The following is a 15,754-nucleotide window of genomic DNA, read 5'->3' as shown; positions in this document are numbered from 1 at the left end:
AGGCAAGAAGGGGCTGGAAAGAAGTATTCCAAGTCATGAAAGGCAAGGACCTCCATCCAAGATTGCTCTATCCAGCAAAGCTTTCATTTAGAATGGAAGGACAGATAAAGTGCTTCTCAGATAAGGTCAAGTTCAAGGAGTTCATCATCACCAAGCCCTTATTATATGAAATGTTAAAGGGACTTATCTAAGAAAAAGAAGATAAAAAATATGAACAGTGAAAGGACAGCAAACTCACAGTTATTAACAACCACACCTAAAACAAAAGCAAACTAAGTGGACAGCTAGAACAGGAACAGAGCCACAGAAATGGAGATCCCATGGAGGGTTAGCAACAGAGGAATGGGAGGAGGAGAGGAGGAAAAGGTGCAGAGAGTAAGTAGCATATTTGGTAGGTAGAAAATAGGGGGAGGGCAAAAATAGTATGGAAAATGTAGAAGCTAAAGAACTTAAGACACATGAACATGAACTAAAGGTGGGTAATGTGGGTGGTAGACGGTGTGCAGGGTGAAGGGGAATGAAGCGTGGGAAATGGCATGATCAATAAAATATATTTAAAAATAGCATGATCAATAAAAAAATATTTTTAAAAATTAATTTAAAAAAATTTGGTACACCCTAAGTGTATTTTTAAGTATTCTTTCTCAGTAAGCTCTGGTAGTGTTCTATTAAGTGTAAAGTTACTATAAATATTCCTACAGCTGACAATACCATGATACGTTATCAGTTATGCCTCCCAAATAAAGAAGCTGGAAAAATTCATCAACTTGACCACGGTTGGTTGGCTGGGCTGTTTATTTATGGAAGGAGTTGACCAGCATGGTGATGGCTTTTGCCTGTCTGCAGAAAGTCAAGCAGGGAAGATGTAGTTGGTTGCATTTTTATGGCTGCAGAAATGTGATTTGTGGGGTGGGGGGCAGGCAGGGTTGGGAATATAAGACAGAAAGCTGTACTTGAACAGGAATTAAATAAAAAAATTATTAAAAAAAAGAAATGTGATTTGTGCTGATGTCTGAATTATGAGAGCTAAAATGTTCTCTTAAAGTCACTCTAAAAAATAGCCTTAAGGAAGGTCAGCTGAATATAGGTCTGCTGGGTGTTTGTGTCTTTAGCAGACTCTTGAGTACAGAGGACTTTTAAATAAATATGTTAGTAGATTTGTTAGATGTTTTTTTAAAAGGTAAATGAAAAACAATTGCCATCAGCTGATAAGATTTTAGTGAATTTCTGAAACAGTGAGATTGGATCAATGGAGAAAGTAGAAATCACAGCTTAAAGAAGAAGTTTCAGAAATGTACTAGACTCTAAGCAAGCAAATATGAAGAATGGAAGGGTGCCTGGAGCATTCATCAGTTTCCTGGCCCTTGCTCTCAATTTTGATCATCCGATGTTTGTCCCCTGGATAAAGTCCAGTGAAATGCTTTCCAAATGCATTGAATAATCTGCCTGGAGAGGGCATATATTTTCTTATAGTCTGTTCTCCACATAGTATTTATTTAGTACATATAAATCAAATCATTTCATTCCCTTGCTTTTTAAAGGGCCCATTGCTTCTTAAACTGTATTGCATGTCACAGGGTTGGTGATCTGACCCTTTGCCTGCTTCTCAGGCCTCATTTTCTACCCCTCATTCACTTGCTAACTTTGGCCTTTTTGTTGTTTCTCAAACATGCCTAGATGTTACCCTTTCAGTTTCTTCACACTTATTACTTCCTCTGAAAGCTCTCCTTCACATCTTCTTGTAGCTCTTCCTTTCCATTATTCAGATCTCTTCCTTTCCATTATTCAGATTCTCTCCTTTCATCAGATCTCTGGTGAAATATTACCACCTCAGAAGTACCACCTTATTTAAAATAGCTTCCCTGTAGTCACTGTCTGTTCTTTAGTTTGTTTTATTTTTCATAGTTGTTATTTGTGAAATATGAGATAAACAAATGCTTATATATTTGTTTATCTTCCTATTAGAATATAAGTTTCCTTGAGGCTGGGGACTTTGTTTGTCACTAAATTCCCAGTACCTAAACTTGTGTCTGACATATAGTAGACACTAAGAAATATTTTATAAACAAATGAATGAATTTTGAGGTTAGAGAAAGAAGCAAGAATACTCTTTCAGCAACAACTATAGACTGCTTTTACAAAGGCAGAGAAAGCAAAAAGCAAAGTGAGTTTCCTGCTCCATTATTTCTTTCCAGGATATAAAACTTTGATAGCTACTCTCTCTGAAGTCAAAGGCCTGGCATAAGAGACCAGATGTATTCCTAATAATTTATATGATGTTCAGAAGAGATGAGGACTCTTATCCAGATAGCAACTTACCTGCAGATTCTGCCTAACTGCATATTTTTTTACCCTTCTTTCATAGGCCCTAGAAGTGGATGTATATAACTAGAACCTGCATTTAACAACAGGGGAACAGAGATTCTCATCCACTCAGAGGAAAAGCTGTTTAATTGAAACTTCTGACTATAAATATTAACTAATAACCTAGATTAATTAGTCATTTGAGATACTATCTTGTATAGTATCTTGTGATACTATACGAGATACCACATTCAACCAACACTAAAGAAAATAATGAATACTATAAACTGAAGGAGAGTTTATTTTATTTTATTTTATTTTTTAATTTTTATTTATTTATCTTTAGAGGGGAAGGGAAGAACAGGAGAGAAATATCAATGTAGGGTTGCCTCTCGTGCATCCCACACTGGGAACTGGCCTGCAACCCAGGCATGTGCCCCGACTGGGAATCGAACCGCGATCGTGTGGTTTGCAGGCCCGCGCTCAATCCACTGAGCTACACCAGCCAGGGAGATTTCATTTTTTTAAAATATATTTTATTGATTATACCATTACAGTTGTTCTATTCCCCCCCCTTTATTCCCTTCCACCTACACACTCCCTCCCCCACCATTCTCTCCCCCTTAGTTTATAACCACGTGTCTCAAGTTCTTTAGATTCTATATTTCCCCCACTATTCTTGCCCTCCCCCCTATCTATTTTCTACCTACTGTCTATGCTATTTTCTGCGCCTTCTCCCCCCTTCTCCTCCTCCCACTCCCCTGTTGCTAACCCTCCATGTGTTCTTCATTTCTATGGTTCCACTCCTGATCTAGCTGTCCTCTTGGTTTGCTTTTGTTTTAGGTGTGGTTGTTAATAATTGTGAGTTTGCTGTCCTTTCACTGTTAATATTTTTCATCTTCTTTTTCTTATATAAGTCCCTTTAGCATTTCATATAATAAGGGCTTGGTGATGATGAACTCCTTGAACTTGACCTTATCTGAGAAGCACTTTATCTGTCCTTCCATTCTAAATGAAAGCTTTGCTGGATAAAGCAATCTTGGCTGTAGGTCTTTGGATTTCATGACTTGGAATACTTCTTTCCAGCCCTGAAGGAGATTTTAAAGAAGAGCATTATTAGTAATGTTAGGAAATAAGAAATGTAAATATTGATATTAAAAAAATAAAAAGTAGATTAGCAAATTCATAAGTATAAATGTTGAGTTGAAAATTTCTCAAGTCAAATGCAGAGCATGTCAACAATGATGGCAGAGTAAGAACCCCTGACATTTTCTTCTAAGAGCAATGAGAACACTGGCAAAAATAGTGTCAACTTTTTCACAACTGAAAATTAACCACAGGCTTGCAGCAGACTAAAACATTTATTCAAGAAAAATGGCTGAATCTCAGCAAAAACAGTAAACTTTGTAGAGTTTTAACTTGCTTTGTTTCCATCCCCCTTTCTCCGGCTCTTCAGTAGCCTTGAAAACCAGCTGCTCCCAATCATGGTGAAAACTAGCAGCTGGAAGCCACTGAAAGGGGCAGAACAAGATTGGAGCTCCTTCAAAGCCCCATTCCCAGAGAATTGTCATTACTTGACCTAAGGGGAGGTTCCTTGAAAGACCTTGTTCACAAGACTGTTTGTGCTTGATCCGACTTGGAGCTTATTCTGTACAAATACCCTTTTTCCCATTAGGGTATTCACTGAAAACAATTAGAGACAGTTGTTGAACATACTGGCTGCCTATGGCAGTGAATAACAGTTGGGACAAACAATAAGCTAACCATAAATCTTAAAAAGAAAAGCTGAGGAATGAGATGTCCATAAGGGACTGGTGAAGCTCTGATATATTTCTCAGAATCTAGGATGCTGTGCACATGTGCGTGGCTGTGTGCATGTTTAGGAAAGACTGGAGAAGGCCCTAAGCTCTCAGTTCTGGTTTATCATGATGCTCTGTGCAAACAGGTAGTGAAGGCTAAGGTAGAGTTGTAAACTAACTGGCTGAGTGTTAAACATGTGCCCCAATATACATACAGAGTCCATTGGTATAGAGTAGAAGATTTGGGTTCCAGACATCTTAAGGAAATCTCAGTTTAATCATTAGCTGACCATTAAACTAATTAGAGACCTCAGTGGCCACATATGACAGAGAATCCAGATTCTACAGAGTTAGTTTCTCTGTTTCCTTTTCTGATTTTAGTTTTCTTACCACTGCTTGAATAGTAATTTACTTGTTATCTGTCTCTTCCTTCCAATTAGACTATAAATGCAATGAGAGCAGGGATTTTGTCTTTTTTTGCACAGTGCTTTATCTCCAATGCTTAGAACAGCACCTAGTACATAAACTATTTCTTTTCTGTTTTTTTTAGGATAAAGAGATTCAATTTTATTTTATTTATTCTTTATTTTGTTATATTTTTAGAGGGGAAGAGAGGGAGAAGGAGAGGTAGAGAAACATGGGGCAGTTGCCTCCCCCACACCCACAACCAGGTGCCTGGCAATAGCCTAGGCATGTGCCCTGACCAGGAATTGAATGGGTGACCTTTTGCTTTGGGGATGACACTCAATCCCCTGAGCCAGTAAGGGCTCATAAAATGTTTCTTGAAATAATAAATGAATGACACTGATATCAATTCTCTATCTACTTTCTGTCTTCTAAAAATTTGTTGAGTCTTTTAACTCCTGAAAACACTATTTTGACTTTCTTTGTTGTCATGTATTTTGTCTATTTCATTCTTTCACTATTATTTTTATGGGCTAGATTTCTGAAGAGAGAATATAAATGGGTGTGCTTTGTCAGCTCTCTTGAACCAGAATATTCTAATTACTGATTTAGATCAGTTGGAAGTTCATTGAGAGTAAACTGATTTGGATGATGTTTGGGAGGTTATGTGGTAGAATTTGGCATTTTAAAGAAAATGAAATAACCACACACGTATATATGTTTAAAACCCTATACAAATAACTTGATAATCTGGATAAAGTGGCTATTTAATTTAATTTTTTAATAACTTTTAATTTTTTAACAATTTTATTTATTTATTTTTAGAGAGAGGGCAAGAGAAGGAAAAAGGGAGGGAGAAGAACATCAGTGTGTGGTTGCCTTTTACACACCCTATACTGGGTACCTGGCTTGCAACCCAGGCATGTGCCCTGACTGGGGAATTGAACTGGTAACTCTTTGGTTCACAGTGTAGTACTCAATCCACTGAGCCACACCAGCCAGGGCTATTTTTAAAACTTTTTAAATTTATTTTTTCTAGATTGTTGGATTTTATTCACCACAATCTCTTATTCCCATGACACTATTTTATTAAAATTAAGCCACACATTTAAAGAATTACTTAGGCCCAGTCACAGGAGACAGGGAGAAATTATTTGCTAAAATTTTATTTGGGGAAGTGTGGACAATCTATATTTGCTGCAAGATTTTAAAAACATGCTTTGATTGGTCTAATTTGGTGGATTATATTTCTGTAGGCACATGTGGTTGTACTAAATTTGATCTGCTGTAATTACAGTGACTTGGTGTGTCTCCCTTTTATAACGATTATTTTCTCGTGTATAAAGTGACTGTTTTAGAAAAATGTTACCAAATTTGATCCCAGAAGAAAGAAATTCAATAGATTAATAACAGTGAAAAGAATAAAGTTGTCTAAGGACTCTCCACAGAAACCATTAGACTCAGATATTTTCATAGGTACGTTATTTCTAGGAGCCAAGTAAGAGACAACTAGGTCTGCTCTAGAGCAGTGATTTTTCAACTTTTTTCATTTCATGGCACAAACTAATGACTAAAATTCTCTGGCACACCAAAAAATACATTTTTTGCTAATATGACAAAAAAACCCACAACCAGATATAATCTTGATTCATTCACACCAGATGGCTATTGTGTTGGGTGTTGTCATTTTTTTTTTAATTTAACAATCTAAGGGAAAAGAGATCAATGCCCTCAACTAGTCAGGTATTGCATGTTTTAAAAATTCTTGCGGCATACTGGTTGAAAATCACTGCTGTACAGCATGAGTAAAGAAGAAAAGTTTACAGTTCTTTAAAGGAAGTTAATTGAATGTTGATTCCAAAACTTCATGGACAACACAAAATGGGAAAATTTTACAAATATTAATGTAGGTATCTTAAATTCAGTACAGGAAAGTAGAGTTCAACAGTACGTTAAAATAACGTACAACTGTAGGGTTTCAGCTCTGAAATAAATGCTTACGTGGTTCAGTATTTAAAAAACTATATACATGCTTTATTAATAGGAGAGAGAGCCCTGGCTTCGGGCCAGGTGCCTGTTGGGGGTATGTGAAAGCAAACCATTGTCATTTCTCTACCTCTCTTTTTTCTCCCTTCCATTCCCTTTAAAAATAAATAAACAAAATCTTTTAAAAAAAATAGATGAGACAAAAACCACATGATCATCTTTTCAATGCCAAGAAAGCATTTAACCTAATATCAATTCTTGATGAGCATTCTACATATAATTAAAATCGATGAGTTCTTATTTCACACAATGAAGAAAAAACTTACTTCAAACCCAAACCACTCTCACGTTTAGTGGTATGCTAGTGGTATGCTAGAAGTAGTCTCATGAATGTGAGGAACAAGAACAGGATGCCCAGCATTAGCACTGTTACTTAAATTATCATGAAGGTATAAGCTAATATCCGAAGGCAAGATGAAGGAGTAGATTTAATATTTGGGAAAGAGGAGACAAACATTTTTTAAATGATATTTATTTATTTTTAGAGCGGGGAAGGGAGGGAGAAATACCTATGTGTAGTTGCCTCTCACATGACCCCCACTGGGGACCTGGCCCCCAACCCAGGCATGTGCCCCGACTAGGAATTGAACTCGCAGCCCTTTCCTTTGTAGCCCACACCCAATCCACTGAGCCACGCCAGCCAGGGCAGAGATTGACATTTTATTTGCCAAAAGTTATAACTCATTTTTGACAAAATATGCTGTAAACAAAGACATGGTGAGAAAATGCATAATATAAGTGAAAAGGCTAATTTCCATGATTTACAATGAGCTGATACCAAATATTAAGCTTCCCAGTTTCTATGTGGATCGGGGACCCTCATACAAACTGAGGAGAAGATAATGACTAGGCAGTATACGAGAAATAAGTCAAACAGCTGAAAACACTTGTTTTTCTTTATAATTAAAGATACAAATGATACAATCTGGGGTAATGTTTTCCTTATTGAATTAAGCAGAAATTTTTAAAGGTTGATGCTATTTGGTACTCGTTAAAAAGCCCGAGGAAGTGTGCACTAATTGTTGCAGTCTTTTCTGTAGGTTGTCAGGGTATATCAGAGGGGTAGAATTACCTAGGATAAAAAAAAGTACCCACGTGTGTGTTTGTGTGTATTTATATGACACTAAAGGGCTTAAGCCTGTGGGTGAAAAAGGAATTTTCAGGTACCCCCAAAAGGTGTAGTACAAATGGGGCATTCAGTCAGCATCATCAAATCCTGCAGAAAATGCAAATAAGATGTGGACTGAGGACAGACTATTAGTGAAAAATCAGTTATGGCTTCTGGAGAAAAATGTCAAGATTTTTAATTTTGATGAAGTCAAACTTAATCTTTTTTTTTATGGTTTTGCTGTGATCTTAAACTAAGAAATCCACCGAATTGCGAATGCCTTATGGAAATGATCCTGATTTATTCTTCCACTCTGTCTAGCAAGATGCTTAGGAATGCAAAGGGGACTGACCTTTTTTGAGGTATCTATACTATGTGTCAGACACTATGCATGGTATTAGACTCTTCCTGAGTATTCATTGACTGAATTTGAAACTGAAACTGACTTGTGAAAGGTTTTGTAGCTGGTAGGTAGTAGAGCTGAACCCTTTTGATCCTGAATCCCATCTCTTTCCTTTGTAGTAATTTGCCTTATTAGTTAGCTCCTGTAGTGCATTTGGAATGATTGACTTTATAAGAATGTGATCACAATTTTCTTTGGAACATGTTTCATAAAACTAGGTTCCTTAACAAGTTTTTGTACCCTTTTGGTATTGTATTACATGCCTATGAGCTCTTTAACTATTTTTTAAAGAAAACAGTGACAACTATAATGATTCTCCAGTCAATGGTGTGGGCTTTTTTATCGTCGCCTGAGGACATGTTTATTGATTTTTAGAGAGAGGAGAGGAGAGAAAGGAGGGGAGAGAGGGAAACATCGATTGGTTGACTTTCACATTCGCGGCCACCCCCGCCCCCCGGCCCCTACTAAGGATGGAACCCACAGCCCAGGCATATGCCCTGACAGGAATTGAACCTGCAATCCTTAGGTTTATGGAATGACAGTCCAACAAAATGAGCCACCATTCAGGGCTGATGTGGGCTTTTATGTGTTTCCTCTTTTAAAACTGTAGAAATCCCTTTGGGATTAACCCCCCCCACACACACACGCCTTTTTTTTTTCTTTTGGTCAGATACATGTTTTCATGGTATCATGGGATTTGCAAAGTGTCTTGCTATAGAATAATTCTTCTGGCTTGATAAATGTATATTTGCTTTGCAGAGAGATCCTTTACTTGATTCATTGCCTGTCTCAAGTTCTTTCTTTTGTTCTTTCATTTTTTCTCTCTTCCATCCTTTTTCTCTGTTTTTTATCTTTCAATAAGTGTTAGCTATTTTAGATATGATTGATTCTGAATTGCATTAATGTATAGATCTACCTTTAGGGGGTTAGCATATGGGTAGAATTTTTCTACCAGTACTATTTTGGTAGGGAGAGAGTGTCTGAAGGTAGTAGCTTTTAAAATAAAAAATAATGGCCCTGGCTGGTGTAGCTCAGTGGATTGAGCACAGGCCTGCGAACCAGAGGATCGTGGTTCGATTCCCAGTCAGGGTACATGCCTGGGTTGCAGGCAGGTTCCCTGCAGGCCAACTCCCAGCAGGGGACACACAAAAGGCAACCATACATTGATGTTTCTCTCCCTCTCCCCTTCCCCTCTAAAGGTAAATAAATAAATTAAAAAAAAATAAAAATAAAATTATAAAATAAAAAATAATAATTTATACAGTTTGACCTAAAGTCATCTAACTAATGGGAAACTATTCTGTTACAATATCAAGTAATATAGCTAACATTTCAAATCTCTACTCAAAAACTATTGATCCAACTGTTTATAATTTTATTAGCCAACATTTAAAATCTCTGTACTCATAAATAGTTTATTGAGCCAACTATGTTTATAATTTTGCTTGCTTATATTAGTCATAGAATTTTATTCAGCTTCATGTGACTAATTTTCAAAAAAATCTAAAGAGATTCTATTATAATTTTTTAGGTATAATTTACATACAGCAAATTCATTCTTTTAAGTGTACAATTCTGAGTTTTACAAATGCATACAATCATGTAAACTATCAATACAGTCAAGATACAGAACATGTCCATCACCCCAATAAAGTGTCCTCATGCCTTTTTTTTCTTTTTAAAAGATTTTATTTAGCCCTGGCTGGTGTAGCTCGGTGGATTGAACCCAGGCCTGTGAAGCAAAGGATCGCGGTTTGATTCCCAGTCAGGGTACATGCCTAGGTTGCAGGCCATTTCCCAGTGGGGGACACATGAGAGGCAACCACACATTGATATTTCTCTCCCTCTCTTGTTCCCTTCCCTTCTCTCTGAAAATAAATAAATAAAATAAAATAAAAAGATTTTATTTACTTATTTTTAGAGCGGGGGAGGGAGGGAGGGAGAGAAACATCAATGTGTGGTTGCCTCTCACACGCTCCCTACTGGGGACCTGGCCCACAACTTAGGCATGTGCCCTGACTGGGAACCAGTGAGTCTTTGGTTCGAAGGCCAGAGCATTCAATCCACAGAGCCATACCAGGCAGGGCTCCTCATGCCTTTTTGTAGCCAGTCCCTTCCCCAATCTCCAGCACCTGGCAACCACTGATGTGTTTTTTGTTCTTATATAAAGAGTGTCATATAAATGGAATTTTATAATATGTAGGCTTTTGAGCCTGGCTTTTTCTCTTTTGTGCTCCCCCCCGGCCCCCCAGAAGAAGAAATACAGTAAAAGGAGCCTGGCTTTTTCCATTTAACATAATGCATTTGAGACTCATCCAGGTTGTTCTATGAATTGCTAGGTAGTATTCCATTGTATTAGATGGACAGCAGTTTATCCATTCACCAGTTTGAGGGACATTTGAGTGTATCAGTGAAAAAAGTCACTATATACATTCATGTATAGGTTTTGGGGTGAACATAAGTTTACCTTTCATTTGGTTGATACTTCAGAGTGGGATTGCTGGGTCATATTATAAGTATGTTTAGCTTTTTAAAAAAAAGATTTTATTTATTTATTTTTAGACAGAGGGGAAAGGTGGAGGAAAGAGGGGGAAACATCAGTGTGTGGTTGCCTCTCATGTGGCCCCCACTGCGGACGTGGCCTGCAACCCAAGCATGTGCCCCGACTGGGAATTGAACCAGTGAATCCCTGGTTTGCAGCCCACACTCAATCCACTGAGCCACACCAGCCAGGGCTGTATGTTCAGCTTTGTAAGAAACTGCCAGACTTTTCCATAGTAAGTGTACTATACCTTTTTGTCTTTATACCAGCAATGTGTGATGGTTCTAGTTGCTTTGCATCTTTTGTCAATTTGGTATGGCCACTTTTGTTTATTTTAACCATTCTAGTAAGCATGTAATGACACCTCATTTTTTAAAGGTAAACTTTTATTATGGAAAATTATTTTGGAATAATTTTAAGTAGGGGATAATAAAATAATATTCTGGAATAGATTTTCAGCCATGCTGCAGAGATAGCAGAGAGCGTTTCCATATACCCATTGCCTAGTTTTCTCACTTATTTTTTTCCTCACTTATTAATGTCTTACATAACTACGGTACATTTGTCAAAACTAAGAAACCAACATTGGCACATTACTATTAGCTAAATCCAGGCTTCCCAAACTTAGATTTCACTATTTTTTCCACTAGTGTTCTTTTGCTATTCTAGGATCCAATCCAGGATACCATATTACATTTAGTATAACTTTCTTTTAGTTTTTATTTCTGGCTGTAACATATAACCAAATTATAAAAAACACTACTAGTCTTGGTTCTTTTTACTGCAAGAATATATTTTTCAGTTCATATCTGTTCCAAAATGCTATATATGTTATATACTCTCCTTTGGTGAATGAGTTTAATTTGCATATAGTCCTTTTTAAGTTTCAGAGGAGATTCTAAAGTTTGTGACTGCTGGCCTCTGTAGATTCGGTCTCTTCCTTTTAGACCAACCAGAAAATAATAGAAAGAACCTCTGGGAAAATCATTTCAATTAAGAGTCTTTATTAAGAAAAAAGAGTAAGTTTTTGCCCAACCATAAAATGATGTAGCTCTGGTGTAGCTCAGTGGATTGAGCGCAGGTCTGAGAACCACATGATCACGGTTCGATTCCCGGTTAGGGCACATGTCTGGGTTGCGGGCCAGTTCCCAGCAGGGGACTCACAAGAGGCAACCATACATTGATGTTTCTCTCTTTCTCTCCTTCCTTTCCTCTCTAAAGATAAATAAATAAATTTTTTTAAAAAGAGTAAGTTTTTAAAATTTACTCTTCTCATTTACTTTGTTGCTTGAAGTTAGTGTTAACAGCTTGTATTGGTTAAATTAGCCAAGTCTTTATATTTTTATTCTTTTTAATCTATACATTTTAGTGTTAAGTGGCATTTTCAACACTGACATTAATTTTTGACCAACAGCAGTCAAACACATTAAGTAATTATGATTTCTTTCAAAATATGGCTTTAATACCTGACATATTCTACCTTGTATTCTATTTTAGTGTTCTGGTTTGAGGTATTTTGTGACTTTAGTGTTTAGAAAGGATTTTAGGGCTCTGTTTAAGACATACACAACAAAGGAGGCCCCAAAGAAAGAAACAGACAAAAAAGCATTTGCCGAGTTAGAAAAGTCACATTTTTCTGATAACAAAAATTTCTGATTGTCTGTTATCCTTCTATGATCTGTTTAAAATATTCTTGATACAGTGTTTAGCACAGTGTTACAAAATTAAAAATGAAATGTTTAGTAAATGTTTTTATGGAGAAGTATAATACTCGATATAAAAATGACTATGAGAGAAATACAAAACAGGAACTTGAATCAAAATAGAAAAAAATAGGAGCTTCAATTTTGAAGCATAATTTGCCTACTATTCTTAGTTAAGATCCACTGGAAGGGTGGACTTGTGTATATTTCAGGTTTAACTCGAGCAGTAATTTTTTTTTTCTAGGCAAAACACATCAAACAGTATAGTGATTATATCCTGATTTTTAAATGCTGTCTTACAAAAATAGTATTACGTGTGCTCCTCAACTTACAGTGTAGTTCCATCCTAATCAACCCATTATAAGTTAAAAACACCATAAGTCAAAAATGCGTTTAATATACCTAACCTACCAGACATCATCGTTAAGTCTTGCTTGTACGAGCTGAGAACACAAATGCTGGCAACACACTGCACAGTAGTGTTGGTTCTTTACACTTGTGGTCATGTGCCTGACTGGGAGCTCCTGCAGCATTGTGAGGGTTTCGTACCACTTATCACCAGCCTGGAAGAAGATCGAAATTCGAAATACGGTTTCTATTGCTTTTGTGCCATCATACAGTTGAAAAGTTATAAATCAAACCATCATTAAGTCAGAGACTGTCAGTACTTGAGTTTGTTCTCAAGGCATTAGATCAGTAAGGCTTCTCAAGATCCATGAAATGCCTGGGACTGCCAGTGTTATTACTAGGTTAGCTGGGAATTTCTCCCATTATAAATGTAGGGATTGGCCCAGAATGAAAGCAAGAGAATGCTAACTTTGTAATTATGTGACAGTCCTATTAGGCAGATTGTCTAATTACTTGGAAGGTTTTTTAGTGTTTTATGTTCACCCTATTCTTAATGTTTGGAGGCATTTTTGCAGCTGCATGTTTAATGATGTTATATTTTATTTTCATACTTTTCTTCGTTTTCCACCTTTGTCTTCAGCTTGTGTATTTCGTTCAGTGGCCAAACTCACGCAGAGTGGTAATAGCAAAAATGAATGAAAAATAAAATAAAGTACAAAACTTTCTTTGCTATTTGTATTAATTTCCTGTGAGTGCCATAATAAATTATCACAAATTTGGAGGCTTGAAACAACAGAAATTTATTCTTTCACAGTTCTGGAGGCCAGAAGTCTGAGGTTGAGGTGTTGGTAAGGCTGCATGCACTTCCTCCATAGGCTTTAAGGGGAAAATCTGTTCCTTGTCTCTTCCAGCTCCTGGTGGCTGCTGGCTGTCTTTGGCCATATCACTCCAATCTCTGCCTCATTCTTTATATTGCCTTCTCAGTATGTGTGAGTTAATTTACCTCTGCCTTTCTCTTATAAGGACATAAGATGGCATTTATGGTCTACCTAGGTAATCGAGGATAATTTCATCTTAAAGTCTTTAATTTCATTACATCTGCCAAGACTCTTCCAAATAAAGTTAATATTCACTGCTTCTAGGAATTAGGATGTGGATCCTCTGTCCCTCCCTCCCTTCTTTCATTCCTTCCCTTTCTTTTTAATTTAAAACTTTAGCCTTCCATATTGGTAGTTACAAAATAATTATGGGCGTGTAAAGTATAGTGTAAGAAATATATGTAATCAGTAATATTGTGGTAAACATGTATGGTGCCAGTTGGGTACTGGAAATATCAATCAGGGGGAACACTTTGTAAAGTATGTGTCTAACCACTGTGCTATATACTTGAAACTAATCCAAAATAATATTGAATAGAAATTATATTTGAAAAAAATTAAAAATTAAGAAAAAAAAAGCTTTGGCTTATCAAGGGGAGGGAAACTTAGGTCCCAACCTCTAAGAAAGTAGTACCCATGCTGTGATCTCTTGCTGAAGATATGATATTAAAATTGGAAATAAAGTTTGTCATTCCTTTTTTTTTTGGAAGGAAACTTTTTAGTTAACACAAACTTTAAAATGATGTTTTTCAAATTAGTTAACAAAACCTAATAAAGAATTAAAGTTCTGATTTAGGCATCCCTGATGGGAAATGGGAAAATTGAAGATTTAAAATTTTTGTGCCTCTAAATATATTGAAGGTTCTGGTCAAAGTCAGGTAACAGAATAGTTGCAGAATTAATGAAGGAAAATGAATAAATAGCCTAACGTAATATTAGGAATGCAGTTTTAAAAGGAAAGGTTGTGTGCTCTGTTCTGAAGGGGAAAAAGACAAGGGAGTTCAGAATCTTGGATTCTGCTGCTGGTTCTGCGCCTTGCAGACGTCATGAAGCAGTGCCTCCGCACCTTTTATTTTAGTTTACCCTGAGAAAGGGTTTCCTCTAACAATTTCATACTCTGTATTTCTTGTAGCATCATATGTTATTAATTTTCTTGCATTCACAGAGTGAATAGTTTCTGTCCAGAAGGGTAAAACCAAATATGAAATGTCTTCTGTTATCAAATTCTTGAACTATTAGAAGTGGAACGCTTTTGCTCAGAACCCTAAAATGAAGCAACCCTGGATTTGTGTGCAGGGTCTAACTTGACTTCTTGTGAAAGAGATGACAGCAGGAAAATTAAATGAATCTTTCTGCCTTTAGTATCATTGTAAACTTAAGATTTGGGGGTAAGGGAGGATCACTGCAATTTAAATTGCTTTCCCCTCAAAGTTTAAGTCTTTTCCTGAGGAAAATGAATGAGCCAGAATGTAGAATTTATGTCCAGATTTAGCTTACTGCTTGATTGTTTTTGAAGAAACATTTTTAAAGTAATGTACCTAAACATTTTATTGTACAAACCTTAAGCATTCAGCATAATATTCCTTTGTATCTGCTTTTGATTTTTAACAAATTATATTTAAGCTGCTATTATTCTGCAATTAATGTAAAATCTTATTTTTTCACATTTTAAGTGAGCCTGTACTGAAATAGGTTACGCTTTTCATTTTAATGTAGACTGTTCAGTTGTAGAATCACAGCATCGGTAAACCATTCTCCACGTGTTGGTTGTTTCTCATTTTTCATTTCTGTGAACAACAGACTTTCTCTTTAAAATAGAGTTAGCTTTTTACCCCTCTGTTTAACGTTAGGGGAAAAAAACAAAAATTCTTTAGATCGTGGGCAATTTTATGACCTCTTTTATACTCTTTAACTGGAGAACAGTTTGATTTTAAAGCTGTGCCTGTTTCCTGTCTCCCTTGAGTTCAGATAACTGTAGGTTTTGTTGTTTAGATTTATTTTTGATAGTTTAATAGGTATGGTATAGTAGTATCTTAAAAATATTAAAATTTACTTAGTAGTGAGAATCTTTTTTCCCAAGTGCTGATTTGATCTTAAACTGCTTGCATCCTTTGATGGATGAATGTTAGCCATTGTTTGCCAAATAACAGATGTTCGGTAAATGTCGAATTGGTTGGGTTTATGTTATAGACATTAAAATTTATCTATTGTAATTATT

The 15,754-nt window shown here is 36.3% G+C and overlaps 1 protein-coding gene across 2 annotated transcripts in view; it reads left to right on the top strand.

Annotated features, from left to right (window-relative positions):
• EYA3 (EYA transcriptional coactivator and phosphatase 3) overlaps positions 1 to 15,754 on the top strand; it is a 95,928-nt gene that overhangs the window by 14,402 nt on the left and 65,772 nt on the right. The window lies entirely within an intron of this gene.

This window comes from Sturnira hondurensis, unplaced genomic scaffold, assembly GCF_014824575.4.
Source record: "Sturnira hondurensis isolate 20B ecotype Veracruz unplaced genomic scaffold, ASM1482457v3 Scaffold0009516, whole genome shotgun sequence".
Lineage (NCBI taxonomy): Eukaryota > Metazoa > Chordata > Mammalia > Chiroptera > Phyllostomidae > Sturnira > Sturnira hondurensis.
This window is presented reverse-complemented; position numbering and strand designations above follow the sequence as displayed.